The sequence below is a fragment of the Falco cherrug genome, chromosome 2, assembly GCF_023634085.1.
Source record: "Falco cherrug isolate bFalChe1 chromosome 2, bFalChe1.pri, whole genome shotgun sequence".
Classification (NCBI taxonomy): domain Eukaryota; kingdom Metazoa; phylum Chordata; class Aves; order Falconiformes; family Falconidae; genus Falco; species Falco cherrug.
The window spans coordinates 22,921,800-22,935,371 of record NC_073698.1 but is presented as its reverse complement, the minus strand read 5'-3'; positions in this window follow the sequence as shown (position 1 = coordinate 22,935,371).

Here is a 13,572-nt window from a genome sequence, read left to right as displayed (position 1 = left end):
GAATCACTAATGTAACAGCTTTGTGCCTGACTGCTATCAAGGAGGTGGGAATGTGTCCCCTGACTAGGATAAGCCAAGAACAACTGCTCAAGCCACTGGGGATGAAGTAAAATACCATTAGTGCACTGTCTTTTAGTGTGTGGCTGATGTATAACATTCTTTACTCATGCAATGTCTGCTTAAATGACTGCAGATAGTATCAAGCCAGCTCACAGGGTGGGGTTGCTGCAGGCACTTTCCAGGAAGAGAACCATGTCTTGCCTTCATCCCCTCTGAAGTTTAAAGGCAGCTACAGCCAGCCCTCTCAAGCTAAAAGGCGGCGGCGATCTCCTGTGACAGGAAATTCAGAGCAAGGAAAATAACATGTTCTGGGAAGATTCGCTGGGTACTGACTGTATGGGATGGTGGACCTCCCACATCTGCCTGAAAGCTGGACCTGCCCTTGAAGATGTCCCTGAGCACACATCTGCCAGGGCATCTGGTTTTGCTCTCTGAGGGCCCTGGGGCCAGCTGAATTGGTTGCAACAGGCATGAAACCATGGATGCTGTAATAAACTGCATTCTTATTTTAGGCAACAACTTGACTTGGATGAAGACTAAGTGTTTAAATAAATTTCAAAGAACCATTGCGAGCTGGCCTGAGGATCTGGCAGCTCTAGCTGGGGTCAGAAGACCACAGCTGTGTATGCTGGTAGGTGTACCTGACCCTGAGAGCAGAAGAAAGAGTAAGTGTGGACCTCCTCAGGACTAGGAAGATAAGAGCCAGATGCCCAGCTGTGGGCAGCTGGGGTAGGCTGGCCACAGCCAGCAGCTTCACTTGATCTCAATACATGATGAAGGTGTGTCTCCTCGGCACTGTCAAACCAGGGTCTTTCAAGAGCAGCGTGCTGTGGTGGGGCCTCCAGTTAAACCCTGTCTTGCGCTGCTCAGGCAGGCAGGCACAGCACACCCCCCTCAGGCACCTGGACCCCTCAGATGCCAGAGCAGCGCTATAGTGAAGCTGTGCAATGGCACTGTGTGTGTCTTGTCCGTCAGTGTCTCATCTCCTCTCTCTCCGGTCGTTTCATTCACATCACTCAGTCATCAGACACAATTGTTTGTGAGGAATGAGAGTTTCCAGGTTAAGGCATGGAGTGGGGACTTAATAGATGAAAGTGCGGTTGCTGGCTCTACTGCAGATTCTCTCTGGCGCTTTGGACAGGTCCTTTATAGCTGCATTTGCTGATTACTCTCATGTATATGTGGTGGGAGAGTGGTGGTTGAGCAAGACCACCTACTCTGCAGCTACAAAACTCCTTACAATCAGTGTAGGGACAAAGATGTAATGGCATCTTTAGTAAGCAGTCTGAAGAAACCTTAATTTCTTGCCCTAGATGGTGATCAATGCTCTTATTAACTCCTCTCAGAGCCACGTCTTCCCCAGGCTTTGTAAGAAAGAGGTTCCAACAGATGCTCTGAATTCCAGTTTAATGGGATGCTCACAGCAGATGACATGAAGGCCCACTTGGTACTCCAGCTTAGTACACCTCAAAACTGAAATATTCTGTGGCAGAATTGAGAGGTGGATTGAGAAATGGAGGAAGCCAGTGGTTGGACACTTTACTTGTCAACAAACTCGAAGTGGTTCTTCCCACAGGTGTCCGGGACAGTTCTTGAACTTGGGGTTGAAGGGAGAAGGTGGCCTTCTCTGGGGGCCCCAGCGTGTATCTTGGGGACATATGCCAGATAGTGAAAGATGGAGAGAAAAGCCCCTGGTGGTTGTCTTTTCCCTCTCCACTTTTCCTGTATCTTCCTCCCCTCACATATATCCGTGAAAATCTTTTCCCTTCAGGAGCTGTATAAAGACGACAACGCTTGTCTGGACCCAGAACACCCTTTGGTGACTCATGGCTTCTCTTGCCATCAGATCCAAGTGATCGTTACATTTCTCAGAGGTTGAATGTCAGGCTGAAGTCTGGCAGACACGAAGAGACTGGAATGCCAATTTTGGAACCAGAAGCACAGTCTCCTGCATGCACAACAAGAAGGGTGGGAGCAATGAGGACCCCAGCACACACCAACATGCCAGCATTTCCATACTTCCCATGGTCACACTGACACCACCGCAAGAAGGATCCATGCTCATGATGGTTTCTCCTGGACATCAGAGCTCTGGCTCCCTCAGAGCCTGGGCTCCATCTTACAGCTCTGCAATAGACATCCACAAGCCCTGAAAGCCACCAGGTCCCCAGCGTGTCATGGGTAGCCCTGGCTCAGCAGAGCCCAGGAGTCCAGGCTACCTCACTGCCTGCAAGACAAGCTGGCAGCTTCTCACACCCACACCTGGTGGATGTGTGTCCACGCATCATTGAAATGAGTGTATTTTGCAGAATGTTCTGACTCCGGCAGATTCATGTTCAAGCCTGGAAACCTCTGTCACTGCAGGGCTCACAGCCAGCCCTCGCTCTGCCCTTGGCTCTGCTCACTGGGGATCAGGGCAGCCCCCTCTGCCTCCACCATCACGGCAGGCACCACTGCTTTGGATCTTTCCACAGACCGTGATTCCACCTGAGTCGCAGCAAATGCTGTCATGCACGTGGGGAGGCACGGGGGAGGTGTTTTCCGTTGGGTACTGACTTGGGAGCTGGCGACCTTCATGTTTGTGCTGGTGGGGGTATGTAGCAAGTGTCAGCATTGTGTGATGGAAGAGCTTTCACTGAAGAAGGGATTAATAATGTTTGCTTCTTTCTTTCACACTTCTGCAGGACTCTGTCAACCCTGGTGTCATGATTGATGGCATGAGCAAAGCCTTGTTGGCGCCGTCTCGAAGGCAGGTGCCTGTTAATGAAACAAGAAGACAAGGATGAAGGTGTCTTGCAGGGCCCACAACTCCCCTATCAGTGCTGGAAAGTCGAAGTGAGTGGCTTGTTCAGGGGGGTGTATTTGCTGACAAAGGTCTGTGCAAACAAGGACCTTGCGAGAACGTACAGGGAACAGCTGCTCTGTATCTGGGAAAGGTAAATGCAGTTTGCAGAGCAAACTCACTGTAATTCGGGCAAATACTGTTACAAGCAGTGTAGCTGAAAAGAAAACAAGTTTACTGGGATGTTAACATGACTCCTATCAAGTGCAGGGAAATGGAGAAAATGCCCGTGTCTGTGTGACCACCACCTGAAGCAAATCATTGCTGCCAAGAAAACCCTTTTGTGGGAAGCACCTTCCCTGGATCCAACATCCTCAGTACCTGAGGTGGAAAGGTGTTTAGTATGTGTCAGGATTTAGCCTCTGCAGGGTCCCTCCAAGCAACAGCTCAGTGTTTTTATTTGCAAAAAAGGTGTTTTGGACTTTGGGTGCTGTTTTGGGTTGCCCCCCAGGGCTGGGCTGCAGAGGCTGGGGTGCGGGGTAGGGGGTGGGGATGGTGCTGAGCACTTGCAGGGAGTTGACTCCTTTCAGGAGGCTGACACTAAGCGTCCCCGACGCTGAGCAACCCATATCACAGGCCAGCCAAAATTTCATGCCATATTTCTCCCCAGGACCACTGCCACCACCTTCAGTGCCCCAGAGGGAGAAGCTGGAGATGCCTTCAGGAGAGCAGGAAGAGCGGCAAAATTTGGGGACAGAGCCCCACCTCGTGGAAGCTTGCCCGAGGCCTTTGTGGGGTGGCTTGTGAACCCCAGCACGACCTTGTGCCCCACATCATACCTGCTGCCGCATTGGTCCAACTGGTCTAATGAAAGCTTTTATCTCAGCGTCAGTCACAGCAGAGTGTCACCCCTGCGGGCACACAGCACAGGCGTGGGGTGGTGCCTGGCTCTTTGCCCGCAGCTCAAGATAACCTGTACAGCACGTGTGAATGGTGGTAATATTTGTGTTACTATTGAAAAGAAAAAAGGTTTTATTTGTTACAGCTTATTTCTGTTTTACTGACAGTCAGAGAGCTGGTTGAAGGCCAGGACAAGCATCTTTCATTGAGGCAAAGGGCAGTTAAACGACCTTTTATGCGGTCAGAGCGGGCGGCAATAGGAAGGCATCAGACAGAGCAGACCTGGGGACCAAGGGCTTACCCACAGCTGGGTCAGCCAAATGGGAGCACTGGCGGGGGGCAGGTGCTCAGCAAGCAGAAGGGATATGGCCCAGGAGAGGGTGCAAGTCAGCAGCTCTTCGAACCTAGGTATTTGTGGGGTTTCTGTATGTAGAAATGGCCCTCTCTTTGTCCCACCTGTACCCAGGGGAGATGGCTTCTACCCATTTTCTTCATACATAAAACAGGATGGTAACAACAGACCATTCTCCTCTTTCTGGAATCCCCCAGGGGAAGTCCTGTGGCACTGAACTGAGCTGGGCAATGCCAGAGCAGAAGAGCAAGCTGCTTTGAAATCGTTATCCAGTGGCACCCACAGAAAGCACTACTGGTCAGGAGCTCCTGCTCACATGCGAGGGAATGCAGGACTGAATCTGCTCCATCAGATTCATTTGATTTCTGTTGACAGTTTCTTGTTCCTGTCAGGAAAACAAAGTGGACTTGTCCCCTTCCAAAGCTGATTTGGGAAATGAAGTCTAGGTCTGCAAGTCAGAAAAGCAATACGTGTTTTTTTTCCAAACCCTCTTACTATGTCTAGAAAAAATTATGTTTAGCAGCCTGTTGCAGGCAATGTGTAACTGTGGCTGCTACTCTCAATGTGTGTGATCAGGGATCCTGGAGGGATTGTTTAGCTAGAATCAGTGTGGTAGAAAATTTCCTTTCCATTTTGTTGACATGCAAAAAACCCCAGAAACATCAATGATATTCTTTGGTCAATGTGATATAATCAAGGTTGTCCACATCTCACACTGCTTGGCCGATTTGCTTTCTTAAATTCTGGTTTTTCTGTCCTATGTTTCAATGCCTAAATTTCTGTAAACCACAGAGGTGGCTCAGAAAGTGTGTGTTTTTGCACACCAGAGCACAGAGCTCCACAGAGGTTGATGGGAGCTCCTACTCTCCAGGCTCTTGCTCAACACACAAAACCCAAAGTGACAGCCAAAGCCACTGCTATATCCAACTGAGGTTGTTTCCATTTCTTTAGGCTGGAAGTTCCCAATGTTTTGCTCAGGAATCACTATCAGCTGGTAAAATGTGAGGGCTGGTTAGACAGCCAAGCTCCCCACCAGCGCCAGACACTGGTGCGATGCAGGAGCTGCTCAGCCAAAGCAGCTGTCTTCTGCCAGACCCGAGCAGCGGCAAAACCCTGGGCCAAGCCCTAACGACCCTGTGATAAGTGGAGCAGGCTGTAAGCCTGACTGTTGCTAAATCTCTTGCAATAAAAAATGCAGGGGCTGAGCAGCATGTTTACGTCTGGGATTAATGAGACTCTTGGGAACAGGTTTTGGGGTGTATTGCAGGGTTTTATTCTTAAATGTTTTATGGCAAGCCTGAACAAACGCTATTAGACAACTCAGTGCTTAATAATAATTAAGCTGGATAGCACCGAGCTGCTTTCAATTGATTTTTAGAGGGGAAAAAACAAGCTGGAAGTTTCATTTCCATGAGACACATGTAAAGAGGAGCAACAGGGGCTAGCAGCCTCAGCTGTCACACTGAGGATCATGAGTCCTGCAGCGCACAGGGCTGCAGGGGGTGACACTGCTGGGGACATCCCTAGCCCCATCCCTGCTACCCCCATTGGCAGCAGGGACGGAAATTGTAATGATAGTCCCCTGGGAGTTGGTGCAATGCTCAGGGCTGGTCCCCCTGTGCCTGGTGGAGCTGACAGCAACACCTCCTCCCTTGTGGGCTCACCCCTGGCACAGGTGCAGGCAGCGGAGGCAAAAGTTTGGGAACTCTCCCCATGTCCACGTGCGTCATGGGAGCTGACACCACTCAATGCCCACAGCTCGCCCGGGCGCGTGGTCGGAGGATGCACAGGGGCTGCCAGGGCCAATATGCATGGCCACCGCGGCTGGCCGCCCTCTGAACATCCCTCCACCATCCGTGGGCTGCTTTTGAAGTAAACCTTCCTCTCCAGCCTCACCGCCTGGCCTTGGCTCCTGCTTGCAGCAGGGAGATGGCTTTTATGGGCGGGATGGGCTAAGGCTTGCGTCCCTGCTGCCTGGTGCATGGGTGACATCTACCGATTGTGCCTTCAGTTTCCTTTTATGCTTTTATGACTCTAAACAGAACTGTGTAAGAGAAACTTGAGATTGTCTGCTGTCATAACTGATAGTTTAACTATCCCAGTAAAAGCCAATAATTATTTCTATAACTGCCTGAAGGCCCCACGTCAGGGCCCTTCTCTAGGTTTTGACAAAAAGCCAAGACTTGGTTTTCAAATGGAGTCATGCAAAGCTGTAGGAAATCTTTAAACATGAATGGAGGTTGTTCCCCTGTAATCTATAACCCTGAGATTTATTCTCCTTTAATTAAGATTAGATCTTGGATCTGTTTCTTTCACTGAAAATTCACAAACCATCCAGACCAAAACTAAACACGAGAAGTAAAACCAGTGAAGTTTTCTTTACAGAAAAATGCTGCTACTGGTCCTAGGTTTTATTCTAAAATGGCAAACCAACGGTCATTTCTCTAATGTTTTTTTACCTTTTGAAGAGTAGAAGGTATACCAAAAATCAACTGCCTAACTGCCTCCAAAACCCGTAATAATTATTAATCCAACAAATATTTGCAAAAAGGAAGTACCTGCTCCTTTTAAAAAAAGTAGTTCCAAACTGGTGCCAGCTGGTGTGATGCAATATTATAGTTAAGCTTCAGGTAATAACAGTTGGATCCATCCTCACAAACTGCTCTGGCTGGATACAGCTGGGTACAAGTGCCTGGCCAGAAGGCTGTAACTGCAGCAGTATTGCTTCGCATCTTGATTCTTGCATGAGACTGAAGCTTGCTCTGGTTACTTGCAAATTCTTCTACAGTACTTAAAGACTTGAATTCAAAGGCAAATAGGAAGTAAACAGCACTTGTTCTTTCAAATATTGTGATTTTTAAGTCTTCTATTATTTTGGCACCTGGCATGTAATTTGTGAATGTTTAGGCAAGGTGAGGCTGCTGTAGCAACTGTACAAGCAGTACTTTGGCGTTCACATGGTATAATAGCACTCGCAGCCACTGCAATATCTGCAATGCCATAAATGTTAACCCAGCTCATCCTCTTTTCCTATGTTGTTACCTCATCACACCTATAGTCAACTCCTAAAGCACAAGACTGGGACAGGAGGGGTCCTGCTGGAGGACCCAGTTGTGATGTGGGCTGACAAGTGAGCTGGAGAGGGGAGAGCTATTTGCTATCTGCCTTGAGCACTGAGAAAATTCTTTCCAAGACCAGTCCTTGAAGAATGCTGCAGGTTATCTGCTGTTGCTCTGAAGCCTTACATACGTGGTGTGCTGGATCCCGTTTTCTATAACCTGCCTAATAATTTCTCCTAGGACATCCAATGAGATGCTTTTCAGATACCCACAGAGACTAAATACTGCTTTTACCCTATGAAAAAAGGTGCAAGTTTTTCTGGTGTGACCTATCTTTTGTATATCCATGCTCTTTTTTATTACTCTTTCATGTCCACTTCCTTGGCTTTCATGATTCAGCCCTTCATGGATACGCAGACTAATGGGCCCATAGCTTCCCCAGTCTCCTGTACTCCTTCTGAGTAACCTCAGCTCAGTCCTCCTTGATTATGTATCTTCTGCGGATTTATAGGTCTCAACTGCTGCTGCTAAGCCCAGTTAAATTGCTTTTATTACTTCTTTTATTTTTTTTCTAATCTAAATCTCTCCAGATTACCTCCATCTGATCACCAAGAAAGCTTCCTTATGCTCCAAAGCAGGGTGCTAGCTCATCCATTAGTCACTGCTCCCCCTAGTCAGCAGTCAGTGCTAGAGACTGGGACACTACAAGCATGCGCTGTGTATTTTACATGTGAGACAAATGAGTAATGTTATGCTTCATCTCGTGAATTATAAAATAAACTCCTTCTGGAGATACAAGAGTGGAAGTCATGCAGAAAATTATCTGTTCAGATTGTCAACCATGTAGAAGAAGAGCGTTCAGCAGCTTTAATGTCTGATCTCAGATGTTAGACTGCCTGAAATTTAATGAAGCTTATTTTGTGGTGCCCATTCGGGTAAGATCCCATAAGGAAAGCTCCTGCATTTTAAGGTCCTGTACTTTTTTTGTTGTTGGTTGGTTGGTTGGTTTTTACAACATGAGCTAGCTCAGGTGACCTTTGGCAAAATTCTTGCATTTCCCATTAGATGCTCTGCTCACCTACCCCAGCTGACAGAAAAAAATTCTTCCAGCCCAGAAAAAAATTAATGGCGCCTTATAATTATTGCTTTTGAAGTCCTTTGGAATTTACAGCTGTATAAATGTCAGTGGTATTCTGTAAAATACCAGTTATGTGAAAACCTTGGAAATCTGCTCAGCTATGATGCTGCCAGGAATTTGGATATGCGCGGAACGTGACTGGTTTGGATAAGAAAGAGATTAGAGCAAGTTTCTTTGATTGATCGTTCCTAATAATCATGCTCTGAGCGGTGGAATGAAGCGTGCTCTGGGTTTGATTTGGAAGAAATCGCTTCTCTATCAATCGCATCGTTTGGGATGCCACAAGGTGGTGCCAGCAGCCAGGGGAAGGGGGCAGGACGGACCCAGGGAAACCGGCCGCGGCTGGGGCTGGGAGACTTGGTTAAACACGGCTCCCGGGACCTCTGCTCCCCGTTTCTAGGAAAGGACTTCAAGCCCAGTCTTTTCCAACTGCTCTTTAAAATATTTTTCATGTTTCTGTGTCACACTTTAATAGCCTATTTTAGGATTCAGCTCAGGATGCTGGAGGGCAGTTGGCATTCCCTCAAAAACTTGGTTTTTATAAAAAGACAAGCTCTTCTGTTGTTTCCTTTAGTTCCTAACAACTGTTTAAAATCAAGTGACATGGAAAATCTAGTGATGTCTATGTCTTAATCCTTCATGCCTCGTTTCTTTTGGATTAATGTTTGGCTGTGACTATTTTTGTAACTTAGTCATTGCAAAATCAAACCAAATTCCAGTGTTTATTTTAAGAAATCAGTTATTCTGAGTTCTGCATTATCACGATGGGCTTCTTGAGGGAAAATGCCAGGACCTTCCTGACAAGGTGGACCAGAGTTTTTCTGCTGCACTGGTATTGCTCACATCCTAGTAAACTGCTGTCCAGACATTTCCCATCTTTGAGGCTGGTTGTAAAATTAAGTCCTGCTTGAATTTAAATGTTAAAACTCATCTGTATTTTTGTGGGGAAGCCTGGAGGTCCATGCAGAGTGGAGCTGTAAGTTGCCCTTGCCATGGGTTGGAGACGGCGCCAGGGAAAGACCCTGTGGCCCCATCACTTCATGCAAGCTGGGCAAAAGGATGAGGCACGTGGACCATTCTTCAGCCTTCGCTCATATGGGTTGAAATAACAGGAGCATTGCAGTGGATTGAGGGAAAGGATTAATCCCCCCTAATCAGCACTCATAGACCATTTACATACTAGACACCTTCATACTGCATCCAGGTTTGGGTGCCCCAACACAGGACAGACATTGACCAGCTGGGGCAACCTCAGGAAAGGACACCAAGAGGTCACCTATTCCTGGAGGTGAGTAGGACGAATTGTCTCTGAAGTGCCTTTCTCTCTCCATAGATAACAGAGGGTGCCTAAATACCTAAAGTTAGGTGATACAAATCTAGTAGGAGGCGGATCGCTGAAGGTCATAGGGGATCTGGACAACCAGGACTGAAAGTCTAAGTTTCTTGAGTGTTTAGCAGCTACTGTAGGAACTCACTTGGACCTGATTTTAAGCTTGCCTCTGTGAGTGACCAGTTTGCCAGGCCTTTTTCATGGGTTTCCACACATGCAAAAGTTAACCTTTACCCAAGCTTTCATCATAGGTTGCTTGCTCAATGCATGTAACACCCCCGTATCTACACCACCTTCTTTCAAGTGATCCAGTCGTTTCAACAGTAACTTTTGCATTGGCCCTAAAGAATAAGTTAATGTCCTCAGCTGGGTCAGGTTTTACAGGAAACAGACTCTGTAGACCAGTAGCATCCTATAGACTTATGTGTAAGAAAGAGAAATGGGTGTGATCAGCCGCTCCTGCTCTGTGTCTGCCTTTGAGTGTCTTGCTGATTGATGCTGTGATGCCGAGGCACCCATGGAAGTCAGTATTTCCCACTTCCAGTGTTCAGACCCCTAATCCAAGCTCTAATCCAAGCTGAAGATGCTTGGCAGTAAAGGAAATGAGGCCTCTTGTGCAAATCTATAAATGCAGCTATAAATGCCAAGCTGAAGTAAAGATGAAAACAGATACAGCTGTCTCTAACATAGCTGCTGTCGTATAGACTCCTAAGTACCATTACACACAGCTCTTGCTGGCCACAATTTAAATGGTAAGAAAAAAACATCCCAGTGCCCTTCTCACTGTATCTGCAAGCCATGGGAAGGGAGAATGCAGATTTTAAAGTTATTTTTCTCAAAGACACAAATTATGCAGTGAGACTTTAGCTTTCCTTAAAGAAGCCAGTATTCTGGGAAGTTCAAATGGTTAGAAAGCTGTTTGCATTACATAGTCACCTCAAGATGATTTCAAAATTTTAAAACAATATGAAGAAATTATACTTTTTTCTTTTATTCTGCTTAGTTTGCTGTGTCTGCAGTAGCTCTGTACCAACAGAGCATGCAGTCTCCTCCCAGAACAGTGACATTTAGGCACAGCTATTTAAGAACTCAGTGTAAGAGGCTCTGCTACAGGTTATATTTGATAACAGAAGAGGTGCCTGGGAGTCTGTGACCTTTAGTGCAATAAAATAGTGGGATAACAAGGATCAAAATTTAAATCCTGAGGACCCACAACCAGCATGGCTGGTGCTGGGCCCTTGGAGGAAAGGCATCTCTGGAGCTGTCTGTCATAGCTTGCTTGATATGCCACATTAGCATCTCTTCCACACTGACCCCACTGAAATGTCACAGCCCGTTTCTTTCAGTCCAAGCATCCAATGCCAATGCTAGTGGCACAAAGTGGCATTAGCCTGTGCATTGTCCTGAGGACAGAAGACAAATCCGAGTGCTGTCTGCTCCAGCTCAGGCAGTCAGATTGCCCTTTCAGAGCAGCCTCACATGGATTTATTCCAGGCTTTCAACACCATAATCTAGGGAAGTTTTGTGCTTGTGTTGCTGAGAAGCAGGAGCTCCTCTGAGAGAGCTGGCAGCAATATGTGCGTGAAGCAACCCGGGCTCGACCCTGCAGGAGAACAGAGGAGCTTCTTTCCATAGGGACAAGGAGAGCGGGGATGCTCGTAACTCTGGAGACACCTCTGGGAAATACCGTCACCTTCTTCACAGAGTGTAGAACTTGTTTCTTAGAACTTGCCTCTAGCATAAACACTTGTATGCGTACTTGCATGTGTCAACGCTTGTCTGAAACAGGGTTTCCCAACAACGTTCGCCTCCAGAGGAGATGAGAGATGTGCCCCAGAAGACAGATACACAGCTGAACACCCTCCTCACTGGTGGTCAATGCTACTGTGTGAGCATGGTGGAAGAACCTACACAGAATAAAGTAAAACTTTTCCAACTCTTACATTAATCTCATTTTCTAGAGGAAAAAAAACCCAAACACCTTTAAAAAATAATGCTTTAGAAGCAGTTAAGATGTTCATAAACCAACGGCCAGATTATCTCTGTAAACCTTGGTCTACAGTTTTCAATACAAGGCAATAAAACCTTCTGGGAAAGAGGAGCTCAGTGTCCTTCAGCAAAAACCAAACAAAACCTCCCTGACTTATTTTAGAAACCTGAATAGCACTGCATAAATGTATTTCCCTCCTCCAAAAGGCAGGTCACAGCAGCCTTAATTATCAGAGGCCAGAATGGAAACAACATAAAAATAAATCCTTTCAGTTTGCTCTCATTACCACATTTGGCATATTTAAACATAAACACCATCTGTGTTTATCATGAAACACAGCGATAACTGCCGTCCGATCTCACAGTGACACCAGTGTTTATGGAGTGTTACAGTAAGGGGCACATGCTTCCTCAGAAACTGAGCTCCCCTGAAATTATTTGCTCAGCCACCAGCTGCTTATGTAGACGGGAGGCGCTTTTGCCAAGAAAAGGATTAGCAGGGAAGAAAAACAAAGCCTCTGACCTTGCTCTCATGGCAGCTTCTTCTAGCAACCCCAAGGAGGCAAATAGCAGAGAAAGTTACTCACAGCAATGAATCAAGCCCTAAAACACATTTTGTGCTTTTAACATTTTAACCCCCACTGGGGGTAGAGGAGCATCTGCAGAGCTCTGGGGTGACCTGGTTGCCCTGCAGCCTCGCTGGCAGAGCGGGACCTGCTGTCTCTCTGCCTTTGCAGCAGGCTGGGGATGCTAGAGGGGGCTGCACACATGGGCTGGGCTGGGCTGGGACCCCTCCTTGCCCTTGCACACCGGTTCCCAGGTAGGGATGGCGTGGTCTGTGACTGGAGCAGGCGCTATGTCCTTGCAGCAGTCCCTTTTGCCCAGCTCTGGTGCAACATCCCCAAGGGATCCATGGTGGGGAGCGGGCTGTAGGCAAACAGGAGCTGATGTTGCCAGTGGGAACAATTCCTCTGCAGCTGCTGCAGGAGCTTGCTCTGCTGGCCACGTGTGCCCATGGGTCTGGGCTCTGGGTGATGTTTGTTTGGGCTTCCCATCATCCTACAGCACAGGCTACTCCTGTGCAGAAACAGAAGCAGAATTAAAAGGCAGGGATGGGAGCAGAAGCAGGATATGCTCTGCCTCAAACCAGGATGCAATGCTGCCAAGGGGTGATGACTTCATCACAAACTCTTCTGTATGCTATTGCCTAGCTCAACACAGGCATTTGGAGTCCTCCCACTGGGGCCAAATTATCCCGTGGATCTGGATCCAGAGGCTTGTCAACCCGCAACATGTCCTCTGTGAAAGCAAAGCCATCAGCTATCTGAAACTCAAACCCACGGATCACAGCAGGCCTACCTTCACTGCAGGAGGTGGCATCGGGTCCAGCCTTTGATTCTCCTTCGATCACGAGATTTAGACAGATTGCTCATATTAAAATCCCAGCATGTGGTTTGCTTCGCCACGCGACAGAGCTGTGTGAATAGTTTTGTAAAATGTCAACTATTTTTAGATGATAGAAGTAATTATGTGAAGGTATAATAAGCTCTTTGACACTGAAAGATTAAAAAAAAAAAAAAAATAGAAAAAAGTACACATCCAAGATGTGTTACATCACCTAAACCTGAACAGCCTGGAGCAGCATCTGATCTCCATTGCTCTGACATCACTTCCCCAACATCAGTGAAGGTGAAGAAGAATGATACTGGTGTCATTCAGAGCATAATTTGGCTCATTATCTCCCTTCTTGTAGAGGTGTCATTAAGTGGTCTGGTGTGTAACAGAAATACGTTGAGCCATGCAAGGACATTTTAATTACAATGAAAAGCAAATTAAAAATCCACAGTATTAATGCTAATTTGTTCAACTCCAGCCTGATGACTTTATGAGGAGCAGAACTGCAGAAGTTAACAGAACTGTAGACAGCAGTTTCACAGTATAAACTCTCATCAATAATACATT